This window comes from Anopheles aquasalis, chromosome 2 (assembly GCF_943734665.1).
Source record: "Anopheles aquasalis chromosome 2, idAnoAquaMG_Q_19, whole genome shotgun sequence".
Taxonomy (NCBI): Eukaryota; Metazoa; Arthropoda; class Insecta; order Diptera; family Culicidae; genus Anopheles; species Anopheles aquasalis.
This window is the reverse complement of record NC_064877.1, coordinates 8,450,001-8,470,000: the sequence shown is the minus strand read 5'-3', so window position 1 is coordinate 8,470,000 and position 20,000 is coordinate 8,450,001. Positions and strand designations below refer to the sequence as shown.

The window sequence follows — 20,000 nt, the reverse complement described above, 5'->3', positions numbered from 1 at the left end:
ATGACGACCCAGACCGTGTCAATTATTTCTCATTTTGCACACTTTGACCCGGTGGTTGGTCTGTGGAAACGGATTGCCGGCGAGCGTCCAGCGCGCCATAAACGCAGACTCGGCTCGGCATCTCTTGGTATTAGGTGTTAGGGGGAGAGGTTCACTGTCTGTCCGAGTGGCCACGAACAATTCCCGTTCGGTGCTCTTTGCAGCTCTGTCCAGCGAGCGAGCAACAAAGTCCGAACAAACAGGATCCAGCAGATCCTCAAAAGCCGTCTACGGATGTCTGAAAGTTCGGGTGAAAAGTAAGATAAATGCAACAAAGTTTGTTGGTCAACAAGACACGCTGGACGTAGCAACCATCGCCAGAAATTCGATTCCGATTGCTTAATGGTCTCGCTAACTGCGCTAAAGTCGCGTTGGTTGGGAGAACGTGGGAGAAATTAGAAGAACGGAAAATTGGTATCAGCAAAAAAAAACGCACCGTCGCTACTGTGGTACTGCCGTAGTCTTGTAGTCAGACGTTAAGCCATAAATTCATTAATTTAACCACTTGCTGCTGCTGCTGCTGCCTGTCTCTCATAGCGCAACGCGTGAAGCAGCTACTCTTGGCCTGCTTCGCGAGGCTCAGACATCTCGATGAACGTCAGAACGAATAAATGACAAATCGTGCACGGCGCACGACGTATCGATGGAAGGTCGAATGGCCGCGTCCAAGTGACACTTGGTTACGCCATCGGTAATACAAATTGAAATTCTTGTTTTTGTGGCCGTGTGGCCGTGTGTGATGGTGGTGTTGGACCGTAACACCGTTGGGTAGCTTCGCGCGACTGTCAAGTGTTTTACTTCCATTTGAGCTCGGTGGCGCAAATTGAAGTGATGTTCCGTCGGAGTGCGTGCACTTTCAATCAGCACTAGGTATGCCGGTCACAGTGACGCACCTCACGAAGGCATCGCGGTTGCACGGTGGATAGCATTAGCAGGAGGGTAACGCTTGTCGGGGACGACCACGAGCAAGTGAGCAACAACAATTTGTTTGATGAAGTGGTTACTAGATTGGCTCGCTGTGTTAAGCGAACACAAGTATGCGCTTGGCATAACCAGAAGGAAGTTTAACAACTTTTTCTTCCGGTGACATTCAACGATAATCGTTGGATTGATGTTGGTTGATCAGAATGCTTTTATGACTGCTTCGCCCTTCAATCGATTGGCTACACAGAAAATGCTTCATTATGACGCCCAAGTTGCTTGTCAATAGACAAACACTTCAAGCCGTCAAGAAGATCAGGTTATCTGAATTGATTTGAAAGCAAAATGATGTTCCAAATCGTTTGTCCGCGTTAGAGTCCTTCAACAACAATCTTCTGGCCCCACGACATGCACTTTTAAACCCGGGCCCGTTTGCCGGTTAGCTACACAAAACAATCCGAATCTCACGACAAACGACCACACCACCGTTGGAAACTGGGAAAGAATCACGCCCGACGTGCGATAACACTATTTGCATAATTTATTGCATCAACAGCAACGGCAGCGGGAATGGGCGACCGTAAAACCCCTCTCCTACCCTTCCTGATGAGCGTGTGTTTGCCTTATTAGTTAGTCGATACCCCCGTCCGGATCTGCGGGAGACCTTGAGTCGAACCGAATCAATCATCAATGTATTGGACCACCCAGCAAGCCCGGAAAGCTTCTGCTGAGTAGCTATACCTGTGTAGAACAACCCCATGAATCCGGGTTTTGATTGGCCGTGTTTACACGGTCGACACTACTACTCATTAGCCTCATTGCCACGTGTTCGATCTAGATAAGTCGTTTGAAATAACAATGATCGATAATGGAAAGCATAGAAGGGGAGGCATCTTCACGGTTCTAGAAGTGTTGCTGCTTCTAAAGGGGCATCTGAAAGTAACTGAGTTAACGATGTGAGAAGCTTACATCCAAGAGAGGATGTTCTGTTGAACTCTGTTGAAAACGGGCTTGACCCGTTGCCTGCCAGCAGCGGACGAACGAACAAGCCATAAACGACCCCGCCACCACCATCCATTCCATCCACCATTTCTCGATCACTTCATTCTTGGCCCATCGATCGTAAATGCTCTTGTTTATTGATGAGCATTTAAAGATTCCCGGACGCACCACTCCTAGCACCACCTTTCTCGCAGGCCTCTGTGAGTCTATGTGTGCACGAAAAGATAGACAAACAGAATGAGATTGAGAGAACGTCTGTGCGTCCCAATCTTATACCCCGGGCAGAGCATCGATGTAGCAAAGATGCTAGGACGTCGTGGCTAATGCGTCAACGGTCCATTCTGCCCGTCCGTCCACCCGGTCCGTCCCGCTGTAAGCGATCAAACTCGTTAGCCACGGATGGTAGAACAGACGAACGTATGTTTATTTGAGGAACAAGAGGCAAGGAGACGGCTTCGGATCCTTTTCATGCTGTTGCCCATGTGCGTCCAATATGGTGTGCTCTGCTCGTGCTCGCGCCGTTCTCCCAATCGCACCGAAAATATGGATGCACATGGCGGGAGGGAGTCGCGTACTCACAAGCTTTTTTGAGGGAAAACCCCGTCCCGGTAGATAGCCCTACGGTCCTGTAAGGACGATTGAGACAGTGGAATATGGCGTGACCATATGTGCACCGTCGTTTTGTTCGCTCGTGAGCCCACAAAAAAGGACTCTGTCTCTGTACTCCTGCTGGCCAACGTAGAGCACATGGAAAACAATGGAAAACCCATGGCGCAGGCTGCCTCGCGCGAGTTATCGATGAACTCCTTTCTCCGTTCCGAGGTATCGGGATACTCGGAGCCAACAACCAAACTCACTCATCGGATCGGAAGTTTCATTGGATGTACGCTTAATGGTAGTCCATCATCTCTTCCGCACGTGCATCCGGTTATAGTCCGAGTTGCGAAGTTTTTCACGCTGCGTTTGTCAGGATGTTGCGGGACATATGGATATATGGGGGGGTGCTACACATTTGACGTGATATTCCGCCGTATTCCAATCGGATCGTATCCATTCTGTTGAGCTTCGTGAGGGAATTGGGTGAAAATTGCTATTCGACTGCGTGCCCTAAACCGAATATGATGATCCGAAGCGTGTGTACGCGCGCGCGTGTGCGTGCTCTGCGTGCAGTCCATGTCCTTTTTTATGCTTCCCTTCCGTCGGCATCGCTCTTCTGCTGTCGATTTCGTGATATGATGCCGGATAGGAATCTAGGGACGACTGTTGGCTTCCTTTTTTTGGGGGCGTTTGTTCGAATGAAACCAACGACGAGCCTTGTTTCTAGTCCAGCCAGCTTGTGAACGGCACGATGTCATTATTGGTTTTATGTTAGCAATTAGTTAAATTGGAGCCAAGAGCTAGGAGAGGAAGGAGGAGAGCGCAAGGACACACAAAAAGGGGGTCGATGAACGATGAACGAGAGCGTATTCGATGGCAGGAAAATGGGGCCGGTAGAAATCGAGATCCTGCTACTCGACGAATCGAACTCCGAATCGATGTCAGACGATCGGAATCTATTGTTACGGCCACCGTAGTAGCTTGCCCATGTTGAAGTGGCCCGTGCTTCGATGTGTCTGCCAATTTGTTATTTCTCTTTCCAACATGGCGAAAGTATTCTTGAAGATTCTTATACCACTTCAGACTTTGTTAAACTATTATACTATTTGGTTCCACCTCTCGATATCAACCAGTCGCAGCGCAGGACTGTGAAGGCGCCAAGCTCCCACCACCAGTCCACTTTCATTGCCTATCAACGCACCATAATCCAAATGGCTGCTATCGTCATGATTGTTGATTGTTATGGCTCAGCATCACACTGGCGCCAGCTAGCTAGCCAGCTGGCCAGTCAGCCAGCCAGCGTCCCCATATTGTCAACGCACACATACCAACATTAGGAATTTTTGGCGTAGTCGCGCAGCATAAAACCGAATTGATAGCAGCATAACGGCGACCACATTGGCGACACCGACGCACTGCCGCACCGCGAACAATTTTATCACTATATGAAGCAGAGAGCGAGAGAGAGGGAGAGAACATTTGTAATAATCATTTTTTATGAGTCACCACCGAAGCGAACAGAGCTCCGTGGGTCCTCTATGTTGGACCTGGCGCTGCGCTGCTATATTTGTACTTCAAGAACTCTGCTTAGGTATTGAATAGTAGTCGATGGCAGAGGGGCAAATGTGAATATGCTGGACACTTCTTTGTTCCCAAGAAAATCCGGCCGGTGTTCCGGTGGTCCATATCGGCCCGTTAGGAGATGGCGTACAGCATGGAAACAACGGAACGAACCAGAGCTCGCATGTCCCCTGGAGCTAATGTGCGTTTGCCGACGGTAGTAACAATGCACGCTCAGAGACCTAGGGGTCTGTGGCACCACGCCCTGCCTTCCTGCCTGACCAGCAGAGAAACCCGGCGGCTGTTGTCTTGGTTTTCGCGGCGTTCGCACGAGAGCAAACACGGGCTCATCTCCGGGGAGTCATTGCCGCAGGTGTTATGGCGTCCGGAGCCGTAAATGAGATTTATCCTAGACATCCTACCGGCCAGCCAGCCAGCCAGCCGACTACCAGCTGTGTTCCATCGCAGTCCAACCGGCCGTAGTTGTTTACGTCCAGGAAGATGGAGAAGAAGCAGAGCAACAATAACAAGAAAAGCGCTACTCCCCCCGCCGGGGGTCTAGGGAGAATGGGCCCGGGCCGCTGATAAGCTGGATTGTGGTGTAACAAAGGATGTCTTCATTAGGCGAACGTAAAGCGCGCGCGCGCTCGCTCGCCCCGACCGCTGCTCCGCCATTCCAAGATGCTGCCGCTGCTGCTTCTGACGACGACGATGCCGTTCGCCTTGTCGGAGGAACGATGGCGCCATTAAGTTTATCCTAGGGCGTAGAGGGCACAGGCTGGAGGCGCGTCATGTTTGGCACGTCAACACCAGAGCACCCCAGTACACAACGTCATGTGGTGGCTTCCCGCTGCTGTGGCAGCCACTTCCTTAAAATCCAGCCCTTCCTCTCCTTCATGTTGGGTCTGGTGCTATTGCGAACTGACATCGTCAGATCTCGCTCGCTCTCTGTCCTCGCCTCGTGCTCCGATTCCAAAGCGTAGCTGAAATTCGGCAGAAAGTGGCGGGGGAAGTGTGCGACGTGGTTGACTCATCCATCTCGGTGCCAAAAACGATGCCAGCATAGGTCAGGCCAGGGCAGGCGAGGCAGATGAAGCGAGGAACATTATTGGATTTACTCGTTCGCATCCCATCGCGCTTGTGTGCTTCACAGAGGCACACAAGCGGTAACCAATCGCCTGATAACCTTCTCTTCCTTTCCCGCGATTCGTTTGCTTCTTGGCATCGGTACCACGTGCCCGGTTATGCTGGCACGTTCTCCTACTAGGCCGTGGCGTGCGTGCTTTCGTGCCCGGTGCGTACGTTAGTTAAATATTTGTCCAACTCGTGAAATGCTTCAAAACTTTGGCGACGTCTTCGAATGTTGTAAGGACCGTCGCCGAGCTGTCCGGGCTTTCCGGAAAACTCCTGGCGACAAGAAGGCATTTCGTGTTGTCCGCCCGCACTTTGCGAATCCCAATTCCCCTTTTTGTGATGACTATTGTCATCGTCATTGTCGTCGGCGTGTTTTGGAGAGTTTTTGGAGGAGCAACACTCTTGGCTTCAACTTTGCGCGTCAGGACCACGCAACTTTCAAGTTCGTCCTTGTCGTCGTGACATCAACAGCTTTTACCCATTGTATGTCAGGGGATCGTTCATTCTCGACCGGAAGCTGGATCGAAGCGTTCGTTTTGCAAACACTTCCCAATAACAAGAGTCGAGCCCGGAGGACTTGGAGAAAGGGAGAAAGAGTGACGACACGCCAGCTACCGATGCCTCTGGGCACTGGACAAAGTTATACTTTTCCTCCGGAAAAATGCCCCAAAAACAACGGAACTCATCGTCACTGAGTTGCGCCTTTCGTCCCCCCCCCCCCCCCCCCCATCGTCCGGATGACAACAACCCTCCGATCCTGTCTTTACTGTGTCTCCTGGTCACAATCATAAACTTCGGTAACGGACTAGCTCGTCGAAACTATCTACTAGTTGTAGTAGTAGCGCCAGTAGTAGGTTGTTCGCAAAACTCGAAAAGTTTTCACTCCAACAACGCCACGCTACTCCTTTCAGGTTTTAGGATCCTCAAACCGACGTAGCAACGTTGTAGTTTCTGATTCCTGGCACTAGGCTACCCAGGAATTCCGCCCCATCCGCCTCGATTCCCTCGAGTGTAGTTCCATAAGGGGTGCGCGCGTTCGCCATGATGCAAAATGTCGTCAGCATCGTCACCATCACACTCTATCGTCCAAGTTGCTGTTTCCATCTTCTATCCTACGGACCGAAGTCAACCTTTTCCGGTAGAAAGCGTTCTGACACCGACCGACCAGAGCCAGGATCCGGATCCGGATCCCCAACGATGGGACCAACTTTTTCGCAACCAAAATCCTGCTCTGGAGACCGCTGCTGGCGCCACTGGCGGTGTTGAAAGTTGTTCAGAGTCTCTCAACGCTCCGGCACGCGGCGGCAACATTATCTAATGGAAAGCGACCGAGGCCCCGTTGATGGCATTCGGAAGAATCGTTAGCAGCACGTCTCTCGCGGGAGATCCAGTTCACACGCGGCGGCGGGATGCCACGGAATGGCCGATGATTTGGTGGCTCATCAAAAGCATTCCAGCGGCGGAGGCGGTGCGGAAGGACGTAGTGAGTGCGAGCAGCGGCGGCCTTTTCTCCTTGATCATGTTTTGAAGCTAAACTCTTCTAGTGAAGGATGCGAATGTCTTGGGCGCGCGCGCCCGCGAGCTTTCATTCGCAGCTGTCACAGCGAATGGATCGTTTGTGTGCGCGCTCGTCACCCGTCATTCATGTGGAAAAACAGCCCAACTTGCTCAAAACAATTTCAATAATTCATCACTTTTTTGGAGGACACTAAATTCGCTCAAGATATGGAGCGGAACCAGAGGCTCCGTGACACTTTTTGGTTACACTTCGTTACAACTCCGGAACTCCGGACGACGACTCGGGGTGCTGGTATGTAAATAATTGGAGAAATATGTTGCCCAAATTGGCAAACAGTGAAACAATCTTCTCTGACCCCGTAGAGGTAGTACGGTGCAGTGACATGGAACACATTTTAATTATTGTGCGCTGGCTACGCCTTGAGTCCCTTCTTTTTGACCTACTCGGAACTCGGTCGCGGAAGCGGACCCTTGGCTGGGGACCACACCTCCGTATCCATGTCCTTAATGCTTCACGAGTCCCAGCATTCGATGCAGGACTCTCTCTCTCTCTCTCTCTGTCTCTCTCCTTTGTCGTCGTTTTGTAACGGAGCTCGAAATGGAAACGTCGTCAAACAGAAAAGGGAAAAGCTAGCAGTCCTTGCCACCCATTCCAAATATCGCCGTCCCTCACTGTGTCCCTTCCTCTGGCCAATTGTGTACGGGTGTGCCCAACCTTGTGGCCAACCTGTAGTGGAGTTACTCTGGGTCGCATTCCTGGGGCAGCCGAGACAACGAGTAACGAGCAACGTGTTGGCATTTGGCCTCCGTTTCTGGTGAAGGTCGAACCAAAGTTGACCGACCAACTGATTAAAACATTCAAACCCTTTTTCTGTCAGTTCACTGGAAATGGAAAATGAAGAAAGGGGTGATCGTCATGGGAGAAAGGGAGGGGGGGGGGGGGAGGAGTAAAGCTTTTTCCTCAGACGTCTTACTGCGACGTGGAACCGGGTTGGAAGTGGGTGGGAAAAACTTTTCCAACCCAAATTGTACCGAAAAAAAAACCCTCCCTCACCGGATCCTGTCGGGTTGCACCAAATTCCGGTTCAGTTCTTTACCGGCTTGCTGCGGCCCCTTTTTTTTGGGGGTGGCCTCTCATATCAATCTCAAGTCGCTGCCAGTGGCATTGTTGGACTGTCGGGTGTACCGTGCGATGCGCCAGTGATCCGGATTGGGATGAATTTGCTAATTCTTTCCCTCCCGTCCTTCGTTACCCTTTCAGTTGAGACACTTTCTTTCTTTTTCGGTGCAGTTGGTTCATGGTGATTCCGTCTGTTTGGTCGACGGACAATTGGGGGGGGGGGGAGATTCTTTGCGTCGATTCGTTCTGTTGGGTTTGTTCTCTCGTTTCTCGTCTTCGTGGAAGGGAACGGAAGGTGATGGATTGCCGGTGCCTTAAACCGTTCTAGCCTTTGCTGCACCCACTACCGCACTACTGACGGCTGTCTATCGAGGGTGACGAGATTGCTGAAAGATGTCTCGCTCCAGAAACCAACCGGTATCGGGGAATCCGCTTTTCGCGATCCACCGACTGTTTGCGTTCACATGTTTGACGACGTTTCCCGAACGAACGAGGAAAACGAATAAAAAGTCCGTCGGAAAACAGGGAATTCAGCAAGTTTTTGGGTGGAAAACTTTGCTCCCAAAAAAAAATGGGAAGGAAAAACCGAAAACGTTGCGCGAAACAAACGAAACCTAAGGAAAGTGCCAAACTAAGTTCCGTTGTTTTTTTTTTTTCGGCACATTTTGATGAACACCACGGCGTCCCACGCCTTCGGTCTTTTTCGCTGTGACGCTTTTCTTCTGTTCTCTCTCTGTCTATCTGTCCGATGTGGCTGATTACATTAGAATACATGAAACATTTTAATTTCATCCTGCTTAATCTTGCATTTCCTTTCCGTGTTTTCCCTTTTCTAGTTCGAGACGAGGAAAACTGGCGCCAGTGTCCGCAGACGAAGGGATCATTCCACGAAGCACTACACGCAGACAACACAGATACATACATGTCGGTCCCCTTCGTCCTATGACCTCGTTTGTGTTTCATGCATTGCGACTCGCTCGATGGCAGTCTGAAGAGGGCTTCATGTAGCGATGCCAGCCAGTCGCTTGATGAAGGAAATCCTTCGCCGGAGCGTTGTAGACGGCGGCACAGCGGAATGCATGCAACCTTTAGGAGCTGCTAGCTAGACAGCCAGCTCTAGCGGCTGTGAAGGAGCTCTCATCGTGAACCAGCAGCAGGAGCAGCAGCCACACTCTCTTCGCTGACGTAGTGTTGTGCTGCCATTTCGCGGTGTCGGGGTGAACCATCGCCCGTCCGTCGTTGTCGATTGTCCCTGAGTCTGCGAGTGCGAGCAAGCGACAGGATAAGCCACCGCGGACGCCGTTCTACGAAAAAACTCCTGGCTCCTTGACACGTGTTACTAACAGCGCCCATCCTGCTGGCAGACCCTCCGGAGGAGCAGCTAGCTGGCACAGTGGGTGGCGATGGCTTTTGATGGCTAAGCTGACAAAGGTAAGTGAAGGGCCGGCCGACGCTGTCTGGCGGTGCTTGGTTGCTGCTTGCACACTGTCTGGGTGTGCATTCTTTTGATTTAACCTCTGAAGAGCGTAATTTTACACCATAAAAGCCTTTTGTGTGATGCCAAGGAGCGACAGCAAGTCGTTTTAGGTGTGGCACCAGGAGGAGGAGGAGGAGGTCCTAGACTCCCGGCACAAGGCGTTTCTGGCATACGATTGGGAAATGCTCGGCATCAGGTCACGAGCTAGCTAACAACCAATCATTAGCAATCTGTTAAATGGTTTTTGGTATGTCTTGTTGTGGCCCGCGCCCGGGGCGCTATACATCGATGGAATTCGCTAACCACCAACCTGTGACGATCGCGAAGAATCCGTGGAAATTCCTGGAGGAAAATGAATTTATGCTCACTCATGCAACCGCGACACCGTTCTCCGCACCCCGTCGCGAATGTTTATATGCTTCAGCAGCAGCAGCAGCAGCAGCAGCAAGCACGTTCCGATGTCGCGTATTTCTGTTTTATCGGGATGGTTTATTTCCCTTTTTTTTTTGTTGCCCAGGAGCATTTCACACAAAACCCTTGGCAAGGAATTCTTTGATCATCAGTTTTTGCTGCCCTGTGCCTTGTTCCCTCGGAACTTTGAGATCGGGAACGCGCCTTGCACGACGCCAAGGCGTACGTCGTAGTGGAGAGTCGGAAAAATCTCAAGCACGTATCGATTCCTTGCCTAGCGCCGGTCCCCACCCTCGTTCCCTCCCTTCTCGCTCTTTTGTGCCGGTTGGCTGTTGGTTTTCCTAGCTCCGGAACGTTGTGAAAAGCACGAATTTTCAGCATCGTCACCCTCACACCACACTACTACTGCTGCTGCTGCTGCTGCTGCTGCTGCTTCTTCTGTTGAACAGAAGCATAACAGCCGTTTGTGCCAAGCCAAGTGGTGGTTGGTCGAAGTGTGGTGCAAGCGCTCGCGACGCTGATCGGAATCGATCGATTGGAAAATGGAACCGGAAAATGCTTTTCCATGCCGGCGGCTAAGCCACGTGAGCGTGAGCAACGTTTAGGTAAAGCGCGAGTTTGTTTAATTTCGCTTCACAGGCACAGGCCGCAGGCCACAAGCAGCAGAGGAGGGGTCACTGTTCATAAATTTTCTAAGAAAATTATCTTCCCGTTTTTCCTATCGTTGCTCCCTTTACGGATGCTAGGAGGGTGGGCAATCAAAATGCATTTCTTTCCCTCCTGAGTTGGTACGTGTTTTTCGTGATTTTATTGGTAAAAGCACGGTTCTAAACTGGCCCTACCGTACGACGACGTTGGCATTTATCCGTGCAGTCCGTGGGCAGGTGCACTGCTTGGAGCTGCAACATCCAACATTGTGGAAGGTTTGCAACATAACGACGTTTCAACATGGAGTCGATTTTAATTATGTAGCTACAGAGGAACCAATGTTCAAGGGGTTATTCAAATGTGCCAATGGAAAAGAGCTTCACATCCAGGATGCGATCAGGTCCGTCGGAAGCGAACGAAACATGAGGAAAACGTGCTCGATGGGTGGGCAATACGTCTGGGGAGGCGAAACTTTATGTTTTCGCTGGAGATTCCGGGTGAAATATGAGTCAGCAAATTCAATGGTACGGTGAAATCTTTTCCTTTGCTATCACGCAGCAATACTTATGGAGCTACATAGTTGCAGCAGCAGAGGGTTTGGCGCTCGCTCGCACATATTGCATCAAACTTTCATGGAGCATTTGAGCAACGAAAGTGCTCACGAGAGTGGGAAAGTTGCTAATTTAATGGAATTTGTTCCCCTGCCGAAGCTGAGGTGGTTGCAACAATGATGAGAGATAGAGCACTTGTTCGTCTTCGTCTGTGAGCGGTATCGTCATCGCGATGCGGGTGCGCCACAGACCGGAATGGTTTGTCTGTGATTAAGCCGATTGCCGATCTGGCCTCGAATGTTTAATGAAGACGCAGCGACAGTTCTAGCAGCTCTGCAAAATTTCCGTCAGCTAATGAGTTGCAGGAATCTGTTGAGATTGTATCAGCAACACAAACGGATGCCGCAGGTTTTATCGGTTTTCTTTGAGGAGTGAGGCAGTAGTGGAGTGTGGAGCCATGTTGTGTTAGCTGGTGGCATGTTCGTTTTAGAACTTATTGTTTATGTTACTTGGCTTTGCTTTTCTATAGGTATGGGATTTCTGGCAATACTGTCGCTGTTTATTAACATTTTTAAACACTCGACTCAATAATCGTATTTTATGCAGTAAGCTATAAGTATCTGGTCTGCATGGAGTAGTCTATCCGTTGCCATGACTTTGTTCAATCATAGTACGCTGTGCTTATATTAAAATTTTATTCGCATTCCAACTACAGCACTAGATACACGTATTATTTTGTAGCTGCGCTTAAATCGTAGCACAAACAGCTTTCACGTGTTTTCGATTCATTTGACTTCAAATTTTATCTCTTTGATTTTTCATCATGAATACTGAATCTGAACTACATGGAAACATTACCAATCATTGCCTAATACTGTCTCTAACAATGTGATTAATGTGAATTCTGTAGCAGCACAACAACGGTGCTCCCTGAAGGATTTGCTTCGATGAGCTTATGGAAAATTCTCCCAACGGTTTCAATACGATGCGCTTAACCACCATCCATTGCTCTCTAATAGTGTTAACCGCCCTCCATAACCCCATAGATCGGCATACTCTATTGTGGCTGCGCTCTCAACTGTCGTCGCATAAGCACTGTAACATGCAGCTGACGTGCTTTCGCTAGCTATGCAAAGCGATTATGCACCATGCGGGGTCGATGTGGCTGATCGCTCGAGTTTGAGTCTCTCTGCATACCGGACCATGTCCTTGCCATGGCCGTGGATTAGTGAATGCTCCATCGTATTCATCGTAAACTGCACAACATTATGCGCTCATCATAAGCCATGAGCCAAGCGCATCCACCGTACATTTGTGCTGCACCGTCAGCAGCAACATACCGGGGGTTCGACGATAAATTGCACCACTTTACAACAAACGGGATTGAATTGGTATAGCTTATATACGAGGAGAGCGCAAACCACCGTGTGTTTCTCCACCGGCGCTATCCATTCCCCAGGACCAGTCAGCATTTAAAACGTGGATTAATGAAGTGGACTATCCCGTCGAGGCTTATGACGATCTGTGAGCGAAATGCCGTTGGTTTCGCTGGATTTCGATGCCCTGGAGCTCCGTTATCGCTTATCAGACCGTACGGTTTGCTGCGCGGCGGTAATCATCGCAGATTGCCCAAAAAGGATATTCAATTTTGCACACCACGCGCACCACCGAGCTGCACGAACCTGCTAAACCACAGACGAAATGCCGATTTCATCACGCAGCATTAAGTTCAACGAATCTGGATGGTGCTGGTTACCTTCCAAGCGTACATCTGGGACGTATGGTGCCCGGATCGCGTTATGCGCGTGCCTCGGGATGGGTTGAATCGATGTGGGAGCCCTTTATTTGTCGGCTTTTAATTGCCCATTCCTAGCCCCTTGGGGCATCACCATCATCATCATCATTATTTGGAGGGAAGGCTTGCAAAGACGTGGTGGCCGTCGATGGAAAATCCGGCGGAAAATGCTTTGCGCTCCATCCGACCCCGACCGGCACCCGAGTGGCAAACTTTGAATTGATGAAATGAAATGGGCTCCGCAGTCGTTGGTCCGGAAAAGGGCTCCTCAAACACAGACACACATATATGTGCTCACCGGTACACCATTAGCACATCCTCTACTCCAATCGCGGTGTTATCCGGGCAGCCCAGGAGTAGAATTATGGTTTCTCGAGTCCTTGCCGGTGGAAATCCACCCGAGTTTCACGAAGCAGCGAACGTGTGTCCGGGAGGCCGATTCTGAAAATAAATTAATTTGAAACATTTCCAACGTACCGTACCGCCGCGTGACCTGACCTGGGATCGCAAAACCCACCCGGAATGGAGTGCTGATGATGCTGAGATGGGCGAGCACGGTCCTTTTCCGGTTATTGGACCTCCCGTCGTCGAATTCGAATCGGGATTCGGGGCTACAACCATGGATGCTTCAGGGCATGGCGGGAGGGGAACGTCCAATCCTGACTTCCAATAATGATGTGTCAATAGTGGAGGCAACATTATAAATGTTTGAACACTTTATGATGGGATCGCGATCCGCGGTTTTCGCTGTCCAATCGCGCCTGAAAAATGCAATTAACGATTGGAAAAAAAGATATCAGTGTTGCTGCTGCTGCTGCTGCTGCTGCTGCTGCTGATAGTCTGGTCGATTTGGTTTTATGCAATCCGATCGATGAGTCACAACCACTCGAAACATCTCCTTCTATTCCAACTCCACTGTTTGTGGAAGGTTCGAGAAGTGAACGAAACAAACACACTCGGAACATTTTAGGTATCGCGAAATGATGGTGGAAGGTTATAACAATGGTCTCATCTCGTCGTCCGCGTCGCATACTCATCATTTTATCGTCCGAAATGGCATTCAAATCGGGTTTTATAGTGCAGCGTGAAACAGTAGCACCAGCAGCCGCAGCAGCACTAACTGTGAAGGTAAAATCCGGAGCCAGGAGGACTAGACAAGGGTGCAAAAGGGTCACGAACGACGGCGATGATACAGAGCGCGAGATAGAGAGAGAGAGAGAACTAACTTCAATGATGAAATCCCGAATCCAGGCCGGGCTGGCCGCCGGGCTGCCTGTGTGCCCTCACCTCGTGTGTAATTTATGAATGCGTAAACAGATCGTAAAAATCGCAAATGTGTCTGCTCCGCCGAGCGCACAATTCGCCATTTTTGTCTTGCTCAGAGTATGTCGCCAGGCCTGGCCAATGCGCCAGTGGCGGCCATATGGCGGGGGAAAGAGGAGCAGTTCAGAGGGAATAATGTCGGTGCCTTTACGTGCCAGCCGACCGAACGAGGATCGGGATGGACAAACAATGGTTTGCATCCACACGGCGGTGTGGCCCCAACCATCATCCGATACGAGGCTTAATGACACAACAGAAACACGGGACGAGAGAGGACATTCGGCGTTCTTCTGGTTCGTTCAAGGCGGAGACCATCTAGAGCGATGAAACCGATGACGACGACGACGACGACGACGACGCTATGCAAATAATGCGTCCTACTTCTTCAGCCAGGGCGCGCCCAGACCAGACCGACACAGCACCAGCACCAGGTTTACTGCAAGGGTTTTGTTTTGTTTTTGTTGTTCTCCATCTCTACCAGGGAGGTGAGGTGGTGGTCAGAAGTCAGCAGTACGGACGGTTTCGGAGATTGTTGGCGCCGTCTATGTCGGTGTTCAGAGTTCAGAAGCAACAAAAGCGTCCATCCGACACTCGAATTGCATCCCTCAAATAGACTTTGTTTAATTGGATTGGACGTATGCCTTTCGTTGCTCGTGTACGCTTGAGGTGGCTGGACATAATGTAGGATTGTTTGTAGACAAATGGTTTTTTCAATTCAAAAATTACCAACAAGATTCATCGAGGATCGTACAGAGGCATCAGAGATAATCCGGATCTAGCTCAGTAGAAGACAGGCAATTGGGAACTGCAAGTGGCCTAACTAGTGTGGCTCTAGTTCCCTCGTATTGTCCACTGTGGCAGGTTGCTCAGGGACAGCATCCTTCCTGCAGTCTCTGTAAGGTTTTCCATTTAAAATGTATTCATTCCAAGGCTATACAAGGCTACGATTGCGTCCAATCGTTGAAGGTGACACAACACCACAACGAGAGCCTGGTTTCCATGTTTACCTTTTGATACCACCGGCTGCATTGGTCAGAGAATCGAAATCAACGGCTCGGTTAGTACTGCCGCCGTGGTCGAAAGGATCGATGAAAAGAAGGATACAGAGGGTGGCACCACGGCACGGGTATCCTTTGCACGTTTCTCCAATTGAATTCCCCAGAGATTTCTTCCGGAGGAGAACACGTTTTAATCGATTCCATGCAGCAAGTGCGGAGGAGAGATTTACGCAAACCACCACCAGGACGGACCAACCGTGGGGGCGGAATAGTGCCAGATTGGAGATAGTGGCCCGCTCACTTGAAAGAATGGAATGCATTCGTGGACCCGAGACTCAGTCGTCCGTTCAATTCATCGTCGACAGATCGAGGGGATACGGATTGCCGGAGATTTGTAAACACAATCAAGGATTGTAGTGTTGCTGCTGCTGTTTCTGTTTCTTCTGTGCGCTTCCAAATCAGGATTCATCCGATCCAACCGATCCATCCATCCATCCGTCGGTCCGTCCGTCCAGGTTATTGAGCTGTAAATCTTCGTTCACTTCGATGTCTGGCTGAGCTCCGGTCCATCCCGAAAACCTGACGTCGGAACCCTTATCGATTTTCTCGTTCAACCCTTGTCTCGACCATTGGACAGCGACATATGGGGCCGGTGCTGATCCGAAGGCGGTAGAGGCCTTGCCGTACACGTTTTTGGAACGGTTCACTCGGCTCGACCTCGACCTTCAGACCTCTTCCCAGCTTTGCTTACGTATTGAACCATTCTGGATGTATGTTTTGCCATTGGCGCGTAACGATTGCAAAGCGCTGCACTCTGTGGTGTAAGGTGGTAACGGATACCGGCCAGAGGCCTCGTCACCTGTCTCTTCAACAAAACCAATCCTTGTCCACCGGGTCCACCACCACACTCTAGTAGTAAACGGTATTAACAGCTCACCGGGCTTTTCCTGATGTTTTCCCGTGACGATGGTGACGATGAGGTGCCCCGGGGGCCAGCTGTCCGCTGTTAGCACAATGTTTGAACCTTCCGTGCACCGTGTACGTACTTCTTCCGGAAGTCCGGTCGTAATTCTGCGCCATACCTAACATGCGTTCAATATGCGACAGAGAATGAGCGCGCGAGGTGGTGATGTGCTCATTGTTTCTGGACAATTCCAGCGCCGGAGTATCGGAGTCTGCTTGTTCAAGGATGGTGGACGATTGTCCTCCACGTGGTTGCTTCCATTGTGCCCGGCAGCGAATGGAGTTGGACCATTTGCCAACATCGCCCATTTCGAGTAAGCAATAGGTCGTTGTCTGATTGACTAGTTGTGTGAATTATTCTGGGATGAATTATAGGTCACACTCTGTCTGTGACGGAGCTACGAAGAATTGCTAAACTCCTCCTTTTCCTCCTTCTCAAGAGTACAACCTAATCGACCATCTCCGTCGATCGTGCTTACGATGTCGACTGTCCCCGGGGGATGATGGCAATCCCATTTTGGCTCTTCCTTCCTGATCTGTCTGTCTGGGGTCGTAGTCCTGGTAGTATTGTGTTTGACTAACCTACTGCAGGTTGTCTATACATCAGCGGATGAATAGAGCACCCCCGGAGTTGTGACTCTGTACACAACCTCCATATTGTGGTCGTCATGAGAGTGTAGCGTCAGTGCACAGCCCCATGTAAAGCACCCATTTATACCAGTTCATCGCTTCATTGGGCATCGGGTTGGCCGTATTTACATTTCGCTAAACACCCGGGACCAACAGTGGCTTCCTGGAGCGACGACAGCATTTGCACAACAGAACACACAGATCGTCACCAACCGACCAACCGACGACCGCATACCGTTTGCAGCATCCTCAGGGCGTACACACGTCATCAGTGAGCGAAAAGGTGGTGACCTCATTCACCGTGCCAACCGAATTCCCTTCCAACATCCCAGAGTTCCCCCCGCTCCAGAGTTGAATCGTCGTCGTGGCAGTCGTCGTCGTCATCAGCATCACAGAAGACGCCTTATAATGCTGCTGCTGATGCTGCTGCAAGGGTTAGCATAGCATCCTCCACCCCGGAGGTACGTCGAGGGGAGGACGGTGGATGCATTGGAATTTCGCAAATGTTCCCGCTCCTCACGCCGACTCCTTCAGTGGCCCCCCCCTCCAGGTGGCATTCAATGGAAGTCATTATGCGAAATGTTTCCGAATCCGCGGATCTCCGGGGGGAAGAACTGCCTGCTGCCTGGATGGAAGAAGCATGTTCGAGGAAGCTCTGTGTATGTGTTTGTGCCTTGTGGTCGGTTCCCTGTGAGCCGAGGAGTTGAATCGGATAAACGGCTACGGGGTTTCGTCGAGTCCTTCGTCGCTAATCCGCACCACGCCGTTCCCTTGGAGTGAAATGGAATGGACGTCGTTCAGCAGCACGTCCATGTGCTTCTCTACCGTGTGGCAAAACCACTACCGGCCTCGTAACGCCTCGTCGGTGGTCTCTGGAATAAGTAGCCTACCAGCCGCTGCCGTCGGTCGTGGTACTTCATTCGTCGGTGCGCCGCTCCCGGTTCCTTGATTTCCGCGTATGATCCCGTGCCGTGCCATTGAAATCGAGTATTTGCTCTGATGCTTCACAGATTAATTTTCCATTCGCTCGCTCGCTTGCTTGCTCACTCGTTTTGCCTTTTTGCCGAGACGAAAAATGTTTTGACGCTTCGTTAAATCCGGACCCAATTCCAGCATTAGCTCTTAGCTAGCTAGCTAGCTCTCTGTGCTCTGAGTTCCGGTGGAGTGAGCTTTGAGTGAGTTTTCAAATTTTGTGTAATAATGGCAACGTGCTTCACCGGTTTCGCCAGCCAGCGATCTCATTCAGCTGTTGCTAGCACGAAAATGCGGCATTTTTTTTTTGCAATATATTGTATTTTTCTCCCCACTTCTTAGCAATCAACCAGTGGAGGGGATGTGATGCAGATTTTCATTCCAATTTCGGTCCCGGGCGAGCGCCAGAATGTTGCTCTAATTTATCGACGCTAATTCAATTTGCCGATTATGCTAATCCTCTCGCATCTTCGGCTTAAGGCGCAATTAACGTCGAATGAAATCTTAATTGAGAGGGCGAGAGAGCAAAGGAAGCAAAGGGATCAACCGAGGGCTCGGCAAGGATTGATGCTTTGGCAATCCACTCCACTGCTGCCGTTTGTGTCTGTGGTAACGAGGTTCGTTAAATACGTCGTGCATTCCATTGTGTACGGTTGTTTATTCGGAAATTTATTCCAAGAAGCTCGCTGTGCCTCTTAACTTATGTGTGTGACCTTTGTGACCCTCCGCTGCCAGCATAAGATGATGAGGGATTGTTTGATCCCCCACAGGAGGAGCGACCTGACCTGGCTTTTGATCATCCCGGTTTTTTGGAGGCAGGATGAATATTTTATCCCATTTTTATCGATATTTCCCATCATCCTTCGTGGGTTACGCAACCGCTTTCAAATTGCACACCAGCACCAGCCGGTCCGGCATAAATTTACCGACAGAAAGAGAGAGAGAGAGACGAAGAGAGGCAGAGAGAGAACCCTTATGCACACCTTTCTGGTTGGTAAATAAAAAGCTTTTCATCGTGTACGGCGCGTTATCTGCCCGTGTGCGCCACCGCTCAGAACCTCTGTGTTTGATTCCCGTTTCCGCTAACATTACGATAACATCCTTTCGACTGTGAAGGAGATCTCTTAATGGTTTTCTGTAGCCCACAGCTGCCACAGGAGATACGTCAAAACGGCAGCACACGGTGGCGATCCGGTTTGAAGGAATCATTTTTTTCCGAGTGCCAGAATCTTACACACCACACGGGAGTGTGTGATTCAATCTAGCATCTCAAGGAAAAGCACCATTACCGCGTCGAGTACCCTTCATCAGCGCAACCTCAAACTCACACTCAATGTGGAGGTGACTACCGCGTGTTAACGTGCGTACCGTTTACGTCGGAACGTAATCCTTATGATAGACAGTTAATTAACGCAAGTGGATTAGCTTTTCATTCGCTATCAGCCGGCAATCGGGAAATGAACGTATAGATGGAAACGGAGAACCGCGTTTTTTTACGGTTTGTTGGATAGAGAATTTCTTTCTTGTCAATTAGGTCTGCGCTTAAGGGAAGAGAGAGGTTCTACATTTTCATTTTCTGAACTGGATCTTCTTTTTAAAGAAAAAAAAGTTGACTGAGCAAATGGCTCCACATCATCCTACTCATCCGTTGACAAACTCAATTTGTGGTCTTACAGTGCTGTTCAAGTGGTTTTTTGTTCCAATTCTTCGTTCCACAATGAAGCGGCCTCGCATTTACACAAGAAGTGCCGGCTACAGAACGCTGAACCCCCGGGAGCGGAGTGCCCTTCAAATGTACACAGATGGTGTGCTGTGCAGCGTGCAACTTAAGCTCTGCTGCGAATTGAATGATTGCTACTTCGAACAGATCCACACTCCCACGTGTACGCGCAGCTGTCGTTAACGTGGGTCAGTCACACGATGGCTGGGACCATTGGAGTATGATGATAACATTGCGCCTGCTGCTAATGGGCGCATCGAGTTAAAGTTAACTCTGTTAGCACGGTTCCGGGGTCATCGATTGCGCTGGGGAGCCAGCTACTTTACCTCGGCTAATTCACTTTTACAAATTGTAATTGACCAGCTACTAGCGCGCCAGATGTTGGCTTTTTTTGAACATTTTTGGATTCTTTTTTTTGGGGGCATGGAATAGCCTCACAAGGTAATAAGCGGCTAGTATCACGCTGTTGCTTCACTGCACTTCGTAGATTACTAGTTGCTTTTTTTCCTTGTAGCTTCTTTTGGCGAAAATTCTATGTAAGCGAAAAAGGCATTTTTGCGAATGAAGACGACGCCGAACTGCCGAAGAGTTACTGGTGGCCCATCATCCTGCACGACGTAT

The 20,000-nt window shown here is 50.1% G+C and overlaps 1 protein-coding gene across 2 annotated transcripts in view; it reads left to right on the top strand.

The window, feature by feature from the left end:
* Positions 1 to 20,000, top strand: part of LOC126572860 (heparan-sulfate 6-O-sulfotransferase 2) — a 60,007-nt gene that overhangs the window by 37,679 nt on the left and 2,328 nt on the right. For both annotated transcript variants that reach the window (XM_050232551.1, XM_050232550.1), the window contains exon 6: positions 8,728 to 9,322. The gene's annotated coding sequence lies outside the window, so the exon portion shown is untranslated. The remainder of the gene's footprint in view (positions 1 to 8,727; positions 9,323 to 20,000) is intronic.